Genomic DNA, 6,769 nt, shown 5'->3' with positions numbered 1-6,769 from the left:
GCATTGCATGTGCATTGGTGCGCCTAGGACACCATGTTTGCCATCTGCTATTCCTGTATGTTCGGTGTTACAGCAGGAAAAATGCTGGGGTTCTTGATCACACAAAGGGGCATCGAAATCGACCATTCCAAAATCAAGGCCATCTTAGAAATGCCACCACCGAGGACTGAAAAGGAGGTGTGAGGCTTTCTGGGTAAAGTGCAATTCATAAGAGGGTTTATTGCTAAATTAACCTTGACTTGTGAACCACTTTTTGGTCTCCTGAAGAAAGGAATGAAGTTCCAATGGGACGACCGATGCCAAGCTGCTTTCGAACAGATCAAGCAATATCTACAGAACCCACCTGTGTTGTCACTGCCTGAGCCGGGGAAGCCGTTGATTCTGTATCATTCAGTGACTGAAACTACAATGGGCTGCACGCTCGCGCAAGAGTCCGAGGACAAAGTGGAGAAGGCTATCTACTATCTGAGCAGGAAAATGCTAGATTACGAGACCCGTTACACTCCGCTGGAGAAGGCTTGTTTGGACTTGGTATGGGCTACCAGGAAGCTGCGGCACTACCTGTTAGCTCACTCCGTAATACTGGTTTCAAGATTGGATCCTATCAAATATCTCTTTGAGAAACCGACACTTATGGATAGGCTAGCCCGTTGGTTGCTTCTGCTTTCTGAATTCGATTTCAAGTATGCGACGTGCAAGTCGATAAAAAGGAGAGTGGTAGCGGAGTTCCTAGCCGATTACCCAGTTGAAGGGGATGAAGCAATTGAGTACCTATTCCCAGATGAGGCCATTCTGCATGTCGAAGACGAAACTTGGACGATGTACTTTGAAGGAGCATTAAACCAATACGGGTACGAGATAGGGGTATTGCTGATAGCACTCGACAGTTCTCATATACCTTTGGCATTCAAACTCCGGTTCAAAGTATCAAACAATGAAACAGAGTATGAGGCATATATTGCCGGTTTAAACGCCGCCCTAGAACTAGGGACAAAACGGTTGGATGTCATCGGGGACTCGAACCTTGTTGTATCTCAAGCTAAAGGAGATTGGAAAGTTAAAGAAGAAAAAATGAGAATCTATCACCAGACCTTGGACGTGCTAATTTCTCGGTTTGAGAAGCTGAACTTCGCTCATCTGTTAAGAAATAACATCAGGTTCGCAGATTCACTGGCAACTCTATCTTCTAAGATAGACATTCCCTTTGGAGTCCGAATGTGTCCGATCATCATCGAACAGAAATTTGTGCCGGTTTACGAGCTGATTGCTGCCATGGACGAGGCACAAGATGAGAATCCCTGGTATTACGACGTCTGGAACTTCTTGGAGAAAGAGGCGTAGCCACTAGGGACAAATACCAAAGATAAGAGGGCAATTCGAAGAATGGCTGCTCAGTTCATCGTCTGCGGGAGTAAACTGTACAAAAGAGGTCATCTCGGGATGCATAAACTGTGTGTTGATACTGAAGAATCCAAGCGCCTGATGGAGGCCATCCATGGAGGAGAGTGTAGAGCAAACATGAACAGGGTAATGTTAGCTTGAAAGATCCTTAGACAGGGTTATTACTAGTCCACCATGGAGGATGATTGTATTGGCTTTGTCCGGCGATGCCACAAATGTCAAATCCATGCAAACCGCTTGAACATTCCGCCGTCGAAGCTGTACAACATGACTTCGCCGTGGCCATTTTCAGTCTGGGGGATTGATGTGATTGGAGTTGTTACTCCGAAGGGGTCCAATGGGCATGAGTACATTCTGGTTTCAATAGATTACTTCACGAAGTGGGTTGAGGCCCAATCTTACGCTGTGTTGAAGGCATCACACGTTGCAAAGTTCATCAGGAACAACATTATCTGCCGCTATGGGGTTCCGAGTGAGATCATTTCAAATAATGGTTCCCACTTTGAGAAAAAAATGGTTGACTTGTTGGAGAAGTACAACATAGTTTTTCATAAGTCATTTACGTATCGGCCGCAGACCAACGGAGCAGTTGAGGCCGCCAACAAGAACGTCAAGCATATACTGCAGAAGATGGTGGAAACCTACCGGGACTGGCCAGATAAGCTGTCATTTGCTTTGTGGGGCTACCGGACTTCAATTTGAACTTCTACTGGAGTGACTCTGCATTCCTTGGTTTATGGGATGGAGGCTATTTTGCCTATCGAAGTTGAGGTTCCGTCAGTGCAGGTATTGGCTGAGTGTCAGATAGCTGAGGCAGATTGGCAGCAGAGCAAGTTCGAAGAACTCATGCTGTTTGACGAGAGAAGGCTGAAAGCACTATATCATGTTCAAGGTTATCAACGAAGAATTGCCAGGGCTTTCAACAAGAAGGTTAAGTCTAGAAATTTGAAAGAAGGGGATCTAGTGCTCAAAGACAACCGAGCTCCCATTCACGACCCTAGGGGCAAGTTCAGACCTAATTATACTGGCCCTTACATCATCAAGTCTATCTGGTCGGGTGGAGCTGTCGTTCTGATGGACCTAGATGGCCTAGAGTTCTCCAAACCGATCAACATGGACAAGTTGAAGAAATATTATCCCTGAGTGGCTCGCTAGGCCGAAAACCAGAAAGGGCGACCTAGGCAAAAGTTAGAGCATAAAAATTTTGAAATAATAAAAACTGAGCTCGCAAGTTTGAAAACCCAAAAAGGGCGGCCTTGGCAAAAGTTAGAGCAGAAAAGGAGAAAGTTAATACACGAGTGAACCCAAGCCGAACTACGTAAGGCTTGATTCCCATCTTTGGGATACGTAGGCAACTTCATCCTAAAGTCTAGCCAAAAACATTTCCTAGATCAACTTTGTCCATGTGATCATGTTGGACATCTTTGTCTATTCTGCATCCAAGAGCTCGGCTGTGATCTCCAGTGCAGTGCTATTTAGACTAGGGGCAACTTTCCATTTGCTAGAATCCGAGGTTGTGCATCTCAGTGATAGATCTCAGGCGTGTCCAGTTCTGATCCATATCAAAAATGGTTTTGAAAAGTTTTAATAAAAGTTAATTTTGTTTAAATTAATCTTTTTACAACTTAGACCATTTTTGGACCAAACGAAAAATTTTCAGTACCCACAACCTTCAATTTCATTGATTTCAACACAAAGTTCTCTTACTCTTGAATAGAAATTGAAGTTGCTTTTTATTGCATTCATAAAGAAAACTTAAAAGTACTGATAAAGCAATAAATTCGGGGCATGGATAAGTCAGGTGTTCCTGCGCCCCCTCCCAAAGCTGGTCGAAGCCTCTGATATCAAAGTGGGCCCAACATGTGCCTCCTCATCAAGCCAAGTTGTGCACTCATCAGAGAGGGTGCAATTGAAAGTGGGAGTGGGGGCCAGAAGCTCTCTAGTCCTCCATGCCGTGGCATACCGAGCTAACTGTGCGCCTCAGACCGGAAATACAGTAGGATACTCTATCCCCTCTGCCGGGCAAGTCTGATCATGTCCGAATTGATGCCGGAATTGGAAAGAAAAGTAGAACACGCAGTGTGTCAGGCCAATCAACTGAATCTCGGTCTGTCGGGACATGCTGTAACTCATTGCCGGTAGATTGAGCCAAGAACAGTGCCAAACAATGCCGTCTGTGGACAAACTGCACATCCAGTTACCTCACCAACCCTCATCAAGGGCATCGACTAGACATTGCCGAAAGACGTAGCTACGAGCTGAGTATGCTGTGCATTAGTCCATAACCTTCAATTTGTCCATCAACCATATCTAGGGGGGGTTAAAAAAATGAGAGATTAAAGAATAGAGAGGTGTACGTTGAGAGAAAAGTAAGAAAAGGGATTTTGAGAGAAAAACCGAGCCTGAGGACCGAGTGATGTGAGGAATATACGTAAAATGGGGTGGGAAACATTACCTGCAGTAGTAGTGGACTCCCCGCAAATCTGGTTGTCTCTCGGTGATGAAAAGCATCTAAACCCATCAATGTCTCAGCCAGTGTCATGGCGATGCAGCTCTTTCCCTCTCTCAAGCCCTCGGCAATCTCGATCAAACGGATGCTAGATCCTCTGGAGCCTGAGGCAAATAAGAAATGAGATAGCATACACAAGCAAAGCGCATGTCGTCGAAAACCCTGCCAATGATGATCTTCGTGGTCACCGGCATCAGAAAACTAATGAACTAAGCTGGGGATGTCCAATGCTCCATCGCAGATCAAACACTGAGCATCATGCATAGTAAGCCTGCGCATCCGTCCTAAGGCTTAGGTGTGGCCAAAGCGAAATTGCGGCAAAATTTCTTCATCACGCTCAAATTCCATTAAAGCTTGGAAGTCTTCCAATATGGGACATACCTCTTGTCTGCCGAAGCTAAAGACGTGTGTTACCGGATTCCAAAACCTTGCCGCGACATGAAGAAACGGAAAGCGCAGCGGGGTGCGACTCAACGTGAATAGTGCATTTATGCCGACGCCCAGAAATTTACCTTTTCCAAGCCATCCAAGGAAGCAATCCAATTTGTGAGATTTTGGATAAATAATGCCTCCATTTTGGTGCAAAACAGAGTTAGAATGAGGGAACTACGAAGCTGAAACCTTTATAAAGGATAAAACATTGTTTGGAGGACAAGTGTCACAAAACTGGAGGTCCTTAGGCCAACTGGTCAGTCGACCACTTTTCCTAGTCGGCCAGCCAATTTTCCTGGTCGGCCAGCCACTTTTTGGCCTACAACAGAAGAAAGTGGTTGGCCAGCTCCTATGGTGGTCGGCCATGTGCAAAAAAGCTAGTCTCCAGCTGTTTCTTGTCTCCCGAAGACAGTCTCTAGCTTTCCTATGTGCTGAGAGTGCTGAAGGTTTGAGTTTACCTCTGTTTCGGGTACGTTCTGTCGCCCTGTTTGCCTAAAATGCATTTGCTTATCGAGTTGTTAAGTCTTGCTTATCGAGTTGTTGCTCTTTGATTATCGAGTTGATTGCTCTTTGTTTATCGAGTTGTTGTTTGTTGCTTATCGAGTTGTAAACTTGCTAAGGTTTTGTTGTTTCACAGTAAGTTAAGTTGTTTAGTTTGTTGTGTCGGTTCATTACCTGACTTGGTAATACACTATGTTCAAATTCTATTCAATTCCTTTTTCTTTTCTTTTTTTGTGCAAAATGGTGCGATGCGATGCTTAGAATATAAAGTACAACACTTTTGAACAAAAAGTCATTTTCATTCCATCATAGCTTTTTTTTTTTTTACAACATTTTACAAAAGAGTACAGGTTTTGAAGAAGAAAATAAAACTGTCTAAGCTGTACAATGTGCTACAACTACATGTAAAAAGAATAATAAAGCAGGGAGCATCTGCATCAGTGCTGTCAAGCTCAAGACCGAGAGGCCCTCTTCGTCCTCTTCGGCTGAGCAGCCTCTGTGCCACCACCATCTGAATCGGAGTCACCGTCCTCGGAATCCTCCTCGATGTCACCTCCGTCCTCAGAACCGGAACCAGAGTCATCATCCCTGCCTGCAGATGTCTCTGACTGTGGATGTGCCGACTCCTCCTTCTCGCTGGACTCCTCGCCATATCTGACAGGTGCTCTACGCCTCTCTCGGCCGCGAGTAGAGCCTCCTCTCCCAGCTGCTCGGTTAGGCCTGGATGGCTTGGGGCGTGACAATGGAACTTGAAAAGAGCAGTTTGAATACATCAGCCAAAATATGTATATCAGATGCAAGTAAGATGCGTGAAGTATGTGCATGCAGATATAGTATGTGGATGTGATGTGTAAGATGTGCTCTACACGTGCAGTGAATCAATATGGTGAAATGATTAGTTTCAATATGTCATCAGAAGTATGATAAATACAAGGAAATTGAAAAGTACCGGAATGCCGGCAGCATACAGCATCATCTCCGTCTGTAAGACCATGCTCTCGAGTGAGGCCACCACTCCGAGTAACCCCTCAATATAATCTTTGGGAGGCTTCAGATATAAGTTCAAATCATTAGTGAATGAATGAATGTCTAAATATCTGAGTGATAAATGAAAACTATTAAATATACCGATGGCGAGTCAGGGTCACAAACGTATCGATGGTCAGGCATCGGAGGCTCCAGTGGAATCGGGTAAGAAGTCCCGTATTGCCAGCCCGTCAGCTCGGTCGGAAGATCTGGCCACCAAGCATAATGACAAGCCGAGGGCATCCTGCTATCCATACCCCTCGATGTACTGGCCCTGCTAGTGGAAGGGACATCTGCAGCTCGAGTGCAACTCGGTGACGGCATATTAGTAGCTCTCCTTATAGGGGTACAGACACCTGTCAATGGAGGCATCAGGTACGTATAGCGGTATGTCGCATAATCTCCCTTCTCCAGGAACAGAACTACGTCAACACCCAACATAAGGTCCTCGACCTCCCGGGGAGTGAGCTTCTCCGTGGGCCACATATCCAATGGAGGCGTTGAGAGGACCTCCTGATCGGCATTGCCCATCGTCTAACGCATGAAACGATCCCCAAGAAACCAGGCTCTACCGGCCGGTCCCTCAAACAGAACCCTATATCGGGAGGAGGCCCATGCCCTAGGGAGCTGAAATCGTGGAGACCCAGGCATCGCCATCCAAGGCTGCCAAGTAATCTGCGGATAGTAAGTGCATAAACTGCTTAGATGTCATAAATATGCAAGATGAATCAAAGCTGAAAACATGAAGAACTGAAAGTTCTGGTTTACCTCGGACGCCCAGACAGTGTCAAAGTACTGCCAAAGATATGACAGTCTCCCGGGGCCTGGACCGGCACCAACCCTTAAATCTGCGTGAGTAAGAGATCTCCAGAGGTGCCTCGACCTCGAGCTCGAGAGCGA

Source organism: Camellia sinensis, chromosome 6 (assembly GCF_055761805.1).
Source record: "Camellia sinensis isolate YWXY chromosome 6, ASM5576180v1, whole genome shotgun sequence".
Classification (NCBI taxonomy): domain Eukaryota; kingdom Viridiplantae; phylum Streptophyta; class Magnoliopsida; order Ericales; family Theaceae; genus Camellia; species Camellia sinensis.
Note: the sequence above shows the minus strand (reverse complement) of the source record.